Source organism: Psammomys obesus, unplaced genomic scaffold, assembly GCF_907164565.1.
Source record: "Psammomys obesus unplaced genomic scaffold, mPsaObe1.curated_primary_1811, whole genome shotgun sequence".
Classification (NCBI taxonomy): domain Eukaryota; kingdom Metazoa; phylum Chordata; class Mammalia; order Rodentia; family Muridae; genus Psammomys; species Psammomys obesus.
In genome coordinates this window covers 7,806,741-7,821,972 of record NW_026592510.1, presented here as the reverse complement: position 1 = coordinate 7,821,972, position 15,232 = coordinate 7,806,741, and positions in this window count along the sequence as shown.

The following is a 15,232-nucleotide window of genomic DNA, read 5'->3' as shown; positions in this document are numbered from 1 at the left end:
GTTAAGTAGACCTGATCGACATACGATTTTAATGGAAGTTTTGGTTCTTTGTAAACTCAGTTATGTAATGTAAATATGTTTTTGTTTTAATGCCAAGTGTGGGATTTTAGTCGGGCTATAGTTTGTACACACCTATTAATTATCTCATGTGGGGGGTGGCTTTTGCCAGCTGGTGATGGCCTTCCATGTGTGGCAAGGAGAGGGCTTGGTCTAGGGCTCTGAGGATATAAATTTGAGAGCCCAGAAAGAGGAGGTTTGGTGTTCACTGTTGGCGTGTAGCAGTTTGGAGAGATCAGAGACAGACTGTGTGGTGGTCTGGAGCAGACAGGTGGACAAAAATGCTTTGGGGTGCAGCAGTTTGGAAGAGACCACTGGCTGTGTCTGCTGTTGATGGAGTTTGGTATAGCCCCCAAAGACCCTTCAACCTTAAACAGCCAGAAGTAAAAGGGTCCTCTCTCCCCACTAACCTTCTCTCTCCTATTAGAGTTGGGAGGTTGGAAAAGAGGTTGAGGCCTAAACACCCCAAATGAAGTAGAGTTATAAAAATGAGAGCTACATATGTTAGAAACACTCAGATTCTCGAATCATTGGCTTGGGATCATTGGGATTATACTGTAGTATGTGCCTAAATAGAGATGTGCGCCACAGACGAAGGAAGTTCTCTGGGAGGTTGTGTTTAGTTCTGTCTTGGAAGGTAAATAAAAATTATATAGAGACAGCCGTGATGGCTAATGTACTTGGGAGTCTAAGGTGGGGGATTAAGATCTTGAAGCCAGCTGAGCAGAGTGGCACACACCTGTAATTCCAGCACTCGGGGAGGCAGAGGCAGGCAGATCTCTGTGAGTCTGAGGCTAGCCTAGTCTACAAAGCAAGTCCTGGACACAAGCCAAGGCTACATAAAGAAACCCTATCTCACAAACAAAACAAAAAAAGAGCTTGAAGCCATCTTGGACTATCTCTGGGAGACAATGTCTGGAGGGAAATAAATGGACTTCATAGAAGCATAAAATCTTAAAAAGACTAGAAGTTTGCCAGACAAGTAGAATATTGATATGATGTTAATGTGATGTTAATATGATCAATAGAAGAACTGAGCCATGAAGGAATGTGCCAGAAACATATTCCAAGAAATACCTGTAAGTCACTGAGGCCAGAAAAGGAAGAGGATGGTGAGTGATGTGTATGGGGAAAACCGGGCGCTAGATCAGTGGCACACTCCTCTACACTGCTTCAGGCAGCAGTCCTTAGCCCTGAAGGAAACAAGGGGGGATCGGAGCACTTCAGTTAAAAGGTAACGGTCACCAGAGAAATATTTAAGAGAGAGAATCTCCCAGGCTGAGGAACTAGAAGAGACAGATGACTACATTTACAAGATAAGAAGAATGTATAACTTTGAAATAGAAATGGCATATTAATTTTGCTTTTGATTTTTTTTAAGTGGATTTCAGCGTAGCTGTGGCACACCAAGGTACCATCTATGCACTAGGAAACAGTGGATCTTCTGCCTCAATCTTGGATTTTTTTTTTTTGATCTCCAAAACCAGGAGAAATATATTCCTGCTGTTTATAACAACATTTTGTTATAGTAGCTTGAATGTTCCGAGACTAGCCAAGTTTTGTCTCACGGGTCACATGATCCATGATGATGGGGCTGGGTCACCAGACCTCTTACCCAATGGCGTTATACATGCCCTTTGTAACCCAGCGTTACTTTTGGAAACATTCACCAGAAACTTCTGGGGGCTTCTGTAGCACTTACTTTTACTACATGATTCATTAAAAGTGCTGAATTCCAGCTCTGAGGAAAAACCGTGATCATCACTTCATTCTCATGGCTTATATAGATCACTGAGTGGCAGGCAGTGACCGCTGACTCAGAACTGCACATGTGGTAGGTCATGGGTTTGATGGCTGAGACCACTAAGGAATAATGGTGTCATGTGTTGACGCTGCTAAGAAGTAGGGTGTTGTCATGCTTTATATATATTTTTTTGAGTTTTTTTTATATCTCTATCTCCCTTCTTCACCCCAATCCCTTCCAACACCCAACACCAGGTAGCAGAGAAACATTAGTTGGGCAAAGGGCTGTAAGTCTCTTAAGCTACTTCCTGCTGGTTAGGGTCATTGGGTTTCTTGGGTCAAGTACAATCTTTGTTTTGGGTATCTCCAACGTCTTCTCGTCCAACTGCAACAACAGCAACCAGGAGCAGCATGGGAAAGCAGCAGTGGCCTTTCTTGGAGCCCTCTTCTCTCTACGGCCTCTGGCATTCATTCACTCTCCAGAGTTCTCAGAATTAAACTATCTACAGCTGGCAAAGAGCCTCTCTCAGAGCCCACATGAGACAAATAGTTTGCTGCTGTTGGACCATCTGAACTAGCCCCATATCCCACACCTGGGACTAAAACAAAAACATGTTTACGTAACCTAACTGAATGTTTAAATACACCAAAACTTTCACAACAGTTGTACCTGGGTTATAGACTTGCAATTCTTGCATGAACTCGAGTATAAGCAAAAGGACAAGCAGTACACTATCACAACAAGTACAGAGAGATGCTTGGAGGGCACAGTGTTGAAAAGCACAGTAATTCTGTCTTCCGACCCAGACGCCAACCTCACTGGCAAAATCAGTCTGATGGAATAATTCAGGCACTCTGGGAACTGCTGTGGTACTACAACCTTGAGGGTAAGGCTTGAAGTGTAAATTGTGGTTAATTTTTAATCAATTTTAATTCCTAGCAGCTGTCCCTTAACTTTGTGTCAGACAGCTATGTAGCGGGTCACTGAGCACTCTGAATATACCTCATAGGAGCTGGGTTTGGCAGAAAGGGTTCCGCCTTCCAAATAGGGAACACCTGTGCTTTGATCATTGGCTGTTGCTTCTAACGACAAATGTGCACATGAGGAAAGGGGCAGCCAGTGGTGTTGTACCTCCCAGTTGTTGCCCTGGCGAAGTGACATCTGGGGTATTTGACAGGGCAATGCATACAGACTAAGAGTGTAGGTCAGTGGTGGGTAAGTTGATAACCATTGTTAAGGCCCTAGACTTGATCATCAGCACCACAAAGAAAGGAAGTAATGTTTGAAGTAAAGAAAACTTACAAAATTAGCAGAAAATTATTTTCTTAACTTGCATATAAGGAAGAGTAGCAATGATTGCATATGTCCAGAGAGAAGGCCTAATAGGTTTTGTTTTGTTTTTAAATTTAAATTTAGTTATATATTTATTTATTACAATTTATTCACATTGTATCCCATTTGCAGCCCCCTCCCTCATCTCCTCTCAGTCCCACCCACCTTCCCTCTTCTCCCTCTATGCCTTTTCCCTAGTCCCCTGATAAGGGAGGACCTCCTCCCCTTCTTTCTGACCCTAGCTTATCAGGTCTCATCAAGGCTGGCTGCATCATCTATCTTCCTCTGTGGCCTGGCAAGGCTGCACCCTCCAGGGGGAGGTGATCAAAGAGCCAGCCACTGAGCTCATGTCAGAGACAGTCCCTGTACCCCTTACTAGGGAACCCACTTGGAAACTGAGCAGCCAATGGGCTTCCTTTGAACAGGGGGTCTAGGTCCTCTCCATGCATGGTCCTTGGTTGAAGTATCAGTCTCTGCAGGGCCCCGGGGTCCAGGTATTTTGGCTTTGTTGTTCTCTTTGTGGAGTTCTTGGCCCCTTCAGGTCTTTCTATCTTCCTCTTCTTCCATAAGGATTCTGGCACTCTGCCCAAAGTTTGGCTCAGTTTATAAGTGAGTATATATAATATGTGTCTTTCTGCTTCTGGGTTACCTCACTCAGGATGATCTTTTCTAGTTCTCGTCATTTCAACAACAGTCCACAGTAATCCAAACCAAACTAACGAGGCATCTGGATTCCGTATACACACGGTTCCTTCATAAGAGCCTGAAGGCAGAGATCTAACCTGCTGTGTAGCTGGCTTGTAAGCTCTGTAACTTTGATTTCTGCTTGCTTCACTGTAGGTGGTGCCTTCAAGATGTTTTGTTGTTGTTGTGTTTTTTTTTTATTTTTACATTTCTTATTTGGTTACTTTAATTTAAAAAAAATCTTGTCAACAGTTCCCCATTTCCATAAACAATGACAACATACATTTCCCTAACATGGATGTCTTGTTTGGCCTCATCAGAGAGGATGTGCCTAGTTCTGCAGGGACTTAATGTGCCAGGGTAGGTTGGTACCCATGGAGGACCTCCTCCTTCTCTGAGAAGGAATGGGGAGAATGGGGGGAGAGGTGTGCGAGGGGAGACTGGGAGGGATGAGGCTTCAATCAGGATGTAGAGTGAATAAATAAATTTTAAGAAGAAGGAAGAAGAGAGGAGGAAGAAGGAGAAGGTGAAGGAGGAGGAGGTGGTGGTGGTTGTTCAGGAAGAGCTGTCCCAGCTTTGCAGTCTTTTTTATTTTTCTGGCCAGTGCCTCAGCTCAGCTTCTCTGCACTAGGGGAGGCTGTGAGACATGAACTCCTGCCCTCTCCAACATCACCCTCTTCCCTTAGTCATGTCCTTACCCCAAACCTTTCCCTATTAGCCAACAGATGGTTGAAGAACCATTTGAGAACCTAAGAAGTGTGGACAAGGCAAGCATGAGTTTCTGAGGGAGAAGAAGAGTTACCATTAACTAGGGTTGACTTCAGTCTGTGGATCCTCCTTGCAATACGATGGACTAGCACCTTAATGTCATAGAGTACAGAAAAAGCAATGTATTCACTTCAAAGGCCATAGAACTATTGATGACTCTTTGTTTCAGGCCAAAACTAGAAGACGTATGTTTGTCTCCAAAGGAAGAGGTTGTGTGTGGCAGAGTTAGTGAATACGAAGGAGTTTCTAAAACTGAGCAAGAAAAAAAAATGTCATAGCTTCTCACAGTGCTTCTCATCCCAGGCCCAAGCTCTGAGATCCCTCACTCTATGTGTCTTATTTTTGGGGGAATGAGAGCTGCATGACAGAAGCTCAAGGCAGGTAGGGAAATGCAGTGTCTCTCATATCTAGGATTGCTGGCTAGACCCCTTGAAAGCATTTCTCTGTTAAAACATTATTCACTGGGCAGCGGGGTCCTTCACTTGAGTTGTGAATCTGCTACAGTGGGTTACACATAGCTAGCCAACAAGTGCAATTTGGCTGAAAATAAGCTGCTAAAATCTTGCCATTCTGATACGCGGCCAGATGGTGAAACTCTCAAGTAAAAGAAAATGATACACTAAGTTTTGTTTTTTGTTTTTCTGTTTTGTTTTGTTTAGCACCATCCAGTTTGTGGGAAAAGGAAAGCTTAAGTGTCCTTTGTGCTTGAGAGTTTTCTCTTACTACCTTCTACAGGTCAGGAAAAATGTTCACAGCCTTCTGGCAAAATCTTAAAGGATTCTGAGGCCTCTGGCCAGCACATCCATTGATTCCTGATTATTTTGTTTTGATTTGGTTTGTTTTTTCAAGACAGGTTCTTGCTATGTAGCCTAGGCTGTCTTCAAACTTATGATTCTCCCACCTTGGCTTCCTATGTGTAATGGTATTCTCCCACCTTGGCTTCCTATGTGTAACGGTCACAGATGTATAGTATCTGCCAACAAGGAAGTTTGATGTGAGCTTATTTGGGCTTTTGACCACAAAAACTATAAGGATGTGTCTGATAAAAACACACGATTTAACTAGGCATGGTGTCTCACGTCAGTAATTTCAGCACTCAGGAGGGAGGCAGGAGGATCATTATGACTCAGAAGACAGAGTACAGTTTGAAACCGTATCTCAAAATGGCCAGAAAGATGGCTCAGCAGTTAAAAGTGCTTGCTACTCTTGCAGAGGATGGCCGTTTGGTGTCTAGTGCCCACATCAGATGGCTCACAGCTGCCTGTTACTGCAATTCTAGGGGATCACACACTTTCTTGCAACCATGGGGACCTGCACACATCTACACATACCCATATACAGATATACACAATAATTAAAAGAAGAAAAAAACAAGTTTATGTTAGTAAACTAAAATTTATCCAGACTCAGATTATAAGTTTCATTTTAGCAACTTTAATATAATATTCTGTGCATGTGGAAGAGAAAAAGAAAGACAGAGTAACCGATGCAGCCAAAACCTAGTTGATTGTGGAAAGATGCCATGGTTAAGTGAGCTCTAGCTACTGTTTCCATGCAGGCTAGCAACACCCTTTTTTGGGGACCGATAGAACATACTTCTAGTGAATGGAAATGTTTCTACACTGAACTTTTGCCCTTTTATTGTAATGGGATGGGTATCAAAGCTCAGGGTTTTGGACATGGTAGGCAAACCCTTTACCACTGAGATATAACCTTAGTCCTACAGGTTTTTATTGGGAGGAAAAGAAGGAAAAAGGGATTACAATTTGAAAATAGCAAGAGATGAAACATATTTTCTCATATGACACTTTTAAAGCTTGTTTGTGTAAAAATGTCTTGGAGTCATCTAAAAATTATAGAGAACAGTAAAAAACCCGATAAATTTGCTATGTGCCAAGGAGTTCACATATATTACTGTCTTTAATTTTCAGCATCAAAATCTTGCCCTTTGAGAACAAATTAATATTTCCATTTTACAAATCCTAAAAATGAAACAGAAAGATCAAGGACATCATTCAAGTCTTCACAGCTCATCCAAGGTAGCAAGAACCTTTGAATCTAAGTCCATGTGACTCTGAGCCATGTTGGGCTGACCTTTTTGTACACTGTGTGAAGGTTGTCTGTTCATTCAAATGCTGATTTCTGTACCAGCAGCGAGCTGAGTATAAGCCAAACAGTGGTGGTGTTATTCTTTGGCTGCATCATATTTTGTAAAGACTCCCTCCAACACCTTCTAATTGGTTTAATAAAGAGCTGAATTACCTGTAGCAAAACAAAGACAGGAGAAGAAAGCAGGACTTCTGGGACAGATAGGAACTCTGGGAAAAATCAAGGGCAAAGATTTGCCAGCCAGACACGAAGGAAGAAACAGGGTGCTGGGACTGAGAGTTTGAGGAAAGATAACAAGTTAAGTGGCAAAGCATAGATAAAATAAACGGGATAATTTAAGAACTAGTTGAGGAACAACTTAAGCTAAGGCCAATCTTTAATAATTAATGAAGGGCCTCCATGGCATTATAGGGAGCTGGTAGTCCAACAAAGTCCAGTTATAAACCCTGTCTCAGACAATACAAAACAATAACAAAAATAGTTTGAAAATAATAAAGTCCTTAAACAGAGAGATAAATAATATAAAAAGAATAAGCCACATAAGATGGGAAAGAGCTTAGAGAAAATTAAATGCAGAAAAAGATTAAATTAGAAAGCAGTAAAAGAGAAATAAGTAAATGCATGTACAAAATAAAGTCTCTGAAGAAGAGAAAAAGAGAAGTAGATAGAAATGTTTTTAAAGGTGCATAGTTGCTAAAAAAAAAAAAAGTAAAGAATCTTAACATAGACAGTCATGAATGCATACTTTTTATTTATTTTATTAGGGTTCCCTATGCCTCTACCTCCCTTCTCTACCCCAATCCAACATCTCAACACCTGGTAAAAGATTAGTGGGAAGGTTAGAGGGGGCATAGGTCTCCTTAGCTACTTCCTGCTGGCTAGGGTCATTGGGTTCCTTGAGTAAGTACAATCTTTGTTTCGGGACATCTTCAACTTTTTTTGTTGTCAAACCACAACAGAAACCAGGACCAGTGGGGTGGGGATGGGGAGCAGTAGCAGCTCTCTTTCTACTAGCCCCTCCTCTCTCTGGGCACTGCATTTACACCCTCTCAGAGTCCTCAGAATTAAATGATCCACAGTTTGCCAAGAACATGCTCCTCTCAGAGCCTGCAGAAGGCAAATAATCTGTTGCTGATCTCTGAACACACTAAAGCAGCCTCATATCCCACAGCTAGGATGAAAACAAGCCACATTTACATAACAATTTTTTTCTTTTTTCTTTTATTTTCTCTCTCGTACTTTTTAAAAACTTTTATTAGTTACACTTTATTCACTTTGTATCCCCCCAATAAACACCTCCCTCCTCCCTTCCTATTCCCACCTTCCCTCCATCTTCTTCACACATGGCCCTCCCCAAGTCCACTGATAGGGGAGGTCCCCCTCTGATCTTAGTCTATCAAATCTCATCAGGAGTGGCTGCATTGTCATCTTCTGTGGTCTGGTAAGGCTGCTCCCCCTCAGGGGGAGGTGATCAAAGAGCAGGCCAATCAGTTTTTATGTCAGAGGCAGTCCCTCTTCCCATTACTGTGGAACCCACTTGGCCACTGAACTGCCATTGGCTACATCTGTGCAGGGGTTCTAGGTTATTTCCATGCATGGTACTTGGTTGGAAAGACCCCTGTGTTCAAATTTTCTGGTTCTGTTGCTCTCCTTGTGGAGTTCCTGTCCTCTCCAGATCTTACTATTATTAGTTACATTTTATTAACTCTGTATCCCAGCTGTATCCTGCTCCCTCATTCCCTCCCAATCCCACTCTCCCTCCCTCATCTCCTCCCTGCCCCTTTCTAAGTCCACTGATTGGGGAGGACCTCCTCCCCTTTCATCTGACCCTGTTTTATCAGGTATCTTCAGGACTGGCTGCAAAGTCCTCCTCTGGGGTGTGGGGAGGTCACATAACATAATTTTTAAAGACACCAAAACTTCCACTACATTTCCCCCTTTTAGTAAAAAAAAAAAAAAAAAAAAAAAAAAATTAGCTTTTTCTCTAACATGACTGAGACTTGTTACTTTCTTAAGAGGAGATTATCAACGAACCAAACGCTTTTCAAATCAGTGGGGTTTTTTTGTTTTTTGTTTGTTTGTTTTGTTTTTTTCTTTCTTTTCTATAATCTGTTAGCTTTCAGCTGCTTCTGTCTGGAACAATTTGTTCTTTCTGCTGCTGAGCCTCAAGCTAGGACTCCACAGCTTCTCTCTAATGATAAGAGGTTACCTTGTAAGTTCCTCTTGGACCTGCATTCACTAGTTCAGTGATGCTCTTTACCCCAGCATCTACAAACACTGAGAAGCTTGGGCCTTCTTACCAAGAACTTGGTGCTGCCAGAAATGGCTAGATTGCTTGTCCAGGGAAATGTATTGTATTTCTCCCAGTTAACAAACTGGCTATTTTGACCTTTGAGGCTTTTTAGCAGCTTGATCACAATTTTTTTTTTTTTCAAATGACTGAATTTACTGCAATTGAAGCATGGAGCATTTTGATATCTAAGGTTTTTGGTGGCTACTAGAAAGCTAACATTGGTAATCTTTTAGCAGCTTGGTTTGCACAAGATTAGCTCCTTCTCTCAAAATAGGCTGTTTCTCTTTAACCCTTTCACCCTGTACAGCCTTCTGCAATTCTGGCTCCCTAGTCTGCCCAGGGGCTGTGGGAACTTTACACTGAAAGTGCTTGAGCAGGACAAGGAGGCAATTGTGGAAAACTCTGGCTCTCAGGTACCAGGTATGAACCTTTTTGTTCTCCCTTTTCTAGGGAACTATTCGTTTCCCAAGCACTTTCATCTCTACCTGCAGACTCTCTAGCTGCACAGCCAGCTCTGCAATCCTTTCAAAAAATGAGAGAATTGAATGGCATTTCTGGTTTTTCTATTTCATACATTTTTGTTTCTCAGATCCCTCCATGTCCACTGGCAACTTTTCCAATTGTTTGGCCATTCCCCACCCTTCTAAAAAACAGATTACAGAAAGAAGACAAAGAGGAAGAAATAGAAAATCCCCTCTTGTAGCAAAGCAGGAGAGAATCCAGCAGCAGCAGCCACAGTTAACCTTCTGTTGACATCCTGAAACAGTATATTCATTCCTTTGTACCTGCTGTCCCCTCTGTGACATTAGAAACCATATTTTCCATTATTCTAAGCCCTACATCTGGGACTCTTTTGTGTTTATTTATTTTGGGGGGGGGGTTCATTATGCCTCTACCTCCCTTCTCCTCTCCAATCACTTCCGACACCCCAACACCAGTTAGTGGGAAGAGGGAGCATAGCTTTCTTAGCTACGTTCTGCTGATTAGGGTCATCATTTCTTGGGGGCATTCCAATCTTCATTGTCTGAATATCTCCAACTTCTCATCAAACTGCAACAAAGGCAACCAGGAGCAGCAGGAAGAGCAGCAGCAGCCTTCTTTCTCAAAGCATGCCCCCTGGCTCTGGCATTATTCTCTCTTAGAGTCCCCAGAATTAAACTGTTTGCAGCTGGCAAAGATCAGTCTTCTCTCAGAGCCTGCACAAGGGAAGTAGTCTGCTGTGATGGACAATTTAAAGCAGCACCATATCCCATACCTGGAATTAAAACAAAAACATGTTTGCATAACATAACTGAATTTTTAATGAAACCAAAACTCCCACTACATGGTCATAGAAAGAAATACTGAGTATTTGAATATAAAGTATTCAAAACAAGTATTGAATATAAAAAGTAAAGTCTTTGAAGGAAGGAGAAAGATAAATAAGTAAAAACGTTCTATAAAATTGCATAATGAACTCTGTGAAGGAAGGAGAGAGTTAGAGAGATTACAAAGAAAATATTTTCTATATTAAAAAATGGAAAATTCAGTGACAGAGGACATATGGATCCCTTATAATTTTGTTTTGATTATCAACATAGAAATAAATATATATGGTAATGATTACAATTTTATATATCCTCTTTAAGAAAGATAAATATAAAGCAGACTTCGAGAAGAAAAAGACTGAAAAAAGCTAGAATGGAGGCAATAGAAAGGAGATTGGAAAATCCTTTCCTTCAGAATAAAATCTCTTCAGAGGAATTCAATCTAAAGCTTTACAGTGCTACCTTTTAACAAGACTGCAGAATGAGAGCCCATAGAGAAGATAGATAAAAAAAAAAAAGCTTCAGCTATGAACCAACATAATTAGACTAGATATTGTATTTATATTGTCAAGGATCAATTCCTAGATGAAGGACAATATACTAAATCAAGAATACAGATTTTGTTTAATGATGATACCTTAGAACAATGTCAAACAATAGCTTATGTGTTTCATTTTGTAGAGTGTGGAAAATTAAAGTATGTGCATTATATCATAGACACATATTCGAATTCCAATGGGTTTTTTGCCTTGAATTCTGGAAACGATGATTCTGAGACTGCATGTTTATTAGAGGTGATGGCTATCTTAGAGATGCCTTTGCAGATTGAAGCTGATGATGCCTCAGCATATGTATCCATTATAATAAAACAACTTTTTAGATTATGACATAGAAACTGTTACAGATATCTTACAATCCTCTAAAAGATGCAGTTATGGAGAGATCTAACAGGACTTTAAAGGAAATGCTCATAGAACAGAAGGGGGATATGGGATCTCCCAGAGATAGATTAAATAATGATTTATTGACTTTATACTTTTAAAATGTTAATGAGACAGGTAGCATAGCTGCTTGATTTTAAAAAGAACTCCTGAATTTGAGCAGCCTATAGAGGTCCTAACTCTAGAATGGATGTCAGGAAATGTGTTGCATTAGGGGAGAGGTTTGGTCTTTGTTTCCACAGGAGAAGAAAAGCTGTGGATTCCATGAAAATTAAAAAAAAGGTCAGATTTGACCAGGGGAGATCTCTTGAAAATCTTGGTTGCAGACATGAAGAAAGAAACCAAGAAGAACAAAACAGGTAACATAAATGCTGGTCCCTCTACATGGGAATAGGTCTGAAACTGGCTGAGACATGAAAATTTCTCTGCAGAGCCAATAAAACTTATTGGCTACAAAGTCCTTATAACTTATTTTTATATGCCACCCTTTCATATGGCATGGATGAAAATTTATATCACAGTTTGATTATATAGTTCAAAAGGACTAAAGTTTGATGCCTTTCCTGCTCAAACATAGAGCATAGAATTATCTTTATCTGATTTGTGCTCACTATACATTCCCTACATGTGTTAATGCAGAACTGTCTATTACCTTTAAAAGTTTGTATTGCTTTTAGAACAGAAGGACCAAACACAAATGAAGACATGACAAGGAGCCCAGATGATCCATCCTCACATCCTGCCTCAATAGCTACTTCTTCAAAAATCTGCATCCAGAACAACTTCTAAATGGCCATCTAAGATGGCCCAGCCTCACAGATTGTTACATCTAGGACTTCAGTTAATCCATGCACTTTTTCATCACATAGAAACTGAACAACAAATGATACAGCTAGCTTTCCCAGGACTTGGCCAATATCCCAAATTTCTTAGGACCACCAAAAGACACTGTTGTCCCCAGACAGCAGGAAGCACTTTTAAGAGAACAACTCCCCATTCCAAAGAGGTGGGGTGGGTGGTTTTTACTTGTGCTATGGGTGATGGATTTTTGTCTTCATTTAATGTCAGTCGTTTGCAAGTTGTAAATGGTCTTGGTCAGGAAGGAAAGAAAGTAGAGGAGGTTAGATTCAGGGATTTCTTTTTTCTTTCTTCTTTTGTCCTTTATCCTTCTTTCTCTCTTATCTAATGTTAGGGGAGAAAGGGGGAGAAGGGCTGGAAAAAGGGGGATATAGGAATAATAGAACAAAAGGATAGATTATTGAATCTACTTTTAAATTAAAAAGCATCAACAAGCGAAATATTTTATGTTGGTATAGATTTTGTATATTCACTCAAATTTAAGGTTATTTTGCTACAACATTGTGTGTGTGTGTGTGTGTGTGTTTCAACTTTTGTTTAAAGTATTATACTATGCAACTGATTTTAAAATGTAATGTAAAGTTCTAGTCCTTGAAAGCTACTATTACAAACTGTTTAGGATAATTAAGAAATTCAAGATATATCAAGAATATACAAAGAACTCAAGAAATTAAATACCAACAAACCAAATAATCCAATTTTAAAATAGAGTACAGAGCTAAACAGAGAATTGTCAATAGAAGAATATCAAAAAGTGGAGAAACACTTAAAGAAATACTCAATGTCCTTAGTCATCAGGGAAATGCAAATCAAAAACACTCTAAGATTCCATCTTACACTAATCAGAATGGCTAAGATCAAAATCTTGTTTTTTGTTGTTTGTATTTTTTAAATTTTAATTAATTACACTTTATTCACTTTGTATTCCCCCATAAACCCCTCTCTCCTCCCCTCTCAATCCCACTTTCCCTCCCCCTTCTCCACACATGCCCCTCCCCAAGTCCACTGATAGGGGAGGTCTTCCTCTCCTTCCTTCCTAGTCTATCAGAAGATCAAAATCTTAAGTGACAACACATGCTGGAGAGGATGTGGAGAAAGGGGACCCTCCCCTGTTACAAACTGAAGAGGTAGATGCTCCAACATTGTAGACAAACCTTGAGTGCCTGTTCAGGCAGCCCGCAGTCTCTGTTATTTCTATAGTTTTGGAAGCTGCTTGCTCTGCACTTCCTGTTTGTTCAGGTAATACTTATCCTTCTCAGGTCTCTGATGGGGTTGAAGACTAGATAGTTATAGTTTTCCTTGTTACCACATTAAAAAAAAAACTTGCAAAAGAGATGTAAACTTTATAAAGGTTGAGAGACACAAATGCTTAAGTTGTGAAGGATTTAAGAAAATAATTTAAGGTCTAAAAGATGTTTTTAGGTTAGTAATGCAAGTTATGAGAGAAAATTATTTACATCTAGAACTTTGGTCTCACTAAAATAGGATAGTGAGTAAATAATTGAATACTTTCTCCAAGGCTGTTAAATACAATGAACTGGACACTATGAATGTAATTCCTGCCAGATTGTGTGGCATTAATTGGTGTTAGAAAAAGATCCTTTTATTGGACTAAGAGGGGGAGATGTTGGGGTGACCTTTTTGTACACTGTGTGAAGGTTGCCTTTGTATATTCAAATGCTGATTTCTGTACAAGCAGAGAGCTGAGTACAAGCTGGATGTTGGTATTGTTGTTCTTTGGCTGCATCATATTTTGTAAACACTTCCTCCAACACCTTCTGATCAGTTTAATAAAGAACTAGACCGCCTATAACAAAGGCAGGAGAGGAAGGCAGGACTTCCGGAAGAGACAGAACTCTGGGAAGGAATCAGGAGCAGAGATTCACTAGCCTTATGTGTAGGAAGAAACAGATACCGGGACCGAGAAGTGGTAATGAGCCAGGTGGCAGAACATGGATTAATATAAATGGAATAATTTAAGAGCTATTTGGAGAACAAGCCTAAGCTAAGGCCAATCTTTAATAATTAATAAAAGGTGTTTGTTTCATACTTGGGAGCTGGTGGTCCGAGACAGTCAGTAATAATTGTCCCCAAACTTCAATAATCAACATCCAAATACTTGCAGAGCCAAGCTGATATTGTTACTATTAAACATTTAGCCACTATTACCACGGACTTCCCAGGGGCATCTCTGTAGTAAAGCACCATACACAATGCACACAATGCACCTTTCTCTGAAGGACAAAAGGTCTCTCATGAGAAGGTGACATTCTTGAACATTATTATCAGCACAGAAACAACCCTTAGAATTAAGATAACACATGCTGCACAACAGTTTCTAGGAAAGCCTCTCAGATGTAAAGGAAGAGCCATGCAGTCACATAAAGGACAGGTCTAATCTAAAGCTAGGGATCATGTATGAGGGTGACAAGTACTGGCAGAAGAGTCTGAACGTGCACATGAACTGTCCTGTGCACATAGTCACCACTGTGGTTCTACCTGAGGAAGAGGAGGAGGCTGGGTTATGTGTGAACAACACCTAGAGCCTTGTTTAGAAGCTTGTTAATGTTTGGAGACTCAAGCAAGGTGACCTGAGCAGGTTGTCACACATTCCTGAGGTTGGGCCTTAATCATGAATCATAATGCTTCTCCCCGCCCCCACAGGATAGCTGATAAGGCTCTAGAAGATAAACCCTTTCTCCAACAAATAGCAATGACTGCTCCAGTGACTGTACCCCATTACCCCCTTATAAAAATGGCTGTTGGGTTTCCATTATCTTCCATGGCTTCTCAAATGAAGTATATTAGAGATACAATCAGTCTGTAGGCCCCAGCTCTCATCCCCACTTCCATTCTTAACTCACTGAAATTTAGTTAAAACCAGAAATCAGCTGAGTGTAATGGTGCACCATTGTACTCTCATCCCTTGGAAAGCTGGATCAAAGGGATCTGGAGTTTGAGGCCATGTTGAGCTACACAGTGAGAACTTGTCTCAAAATCAAGGCAAAATCATATAGGAAACCTCATTCCTCAAGTGGAGCCTTTAGTGCCAGTTTGTTTGTTTGTTTGTTTATTTGTTTGTTTTGTTTTGTTTTAGGCTGGGACTTAGATTCAGGGCTTATAACATGCCTGTCACCTC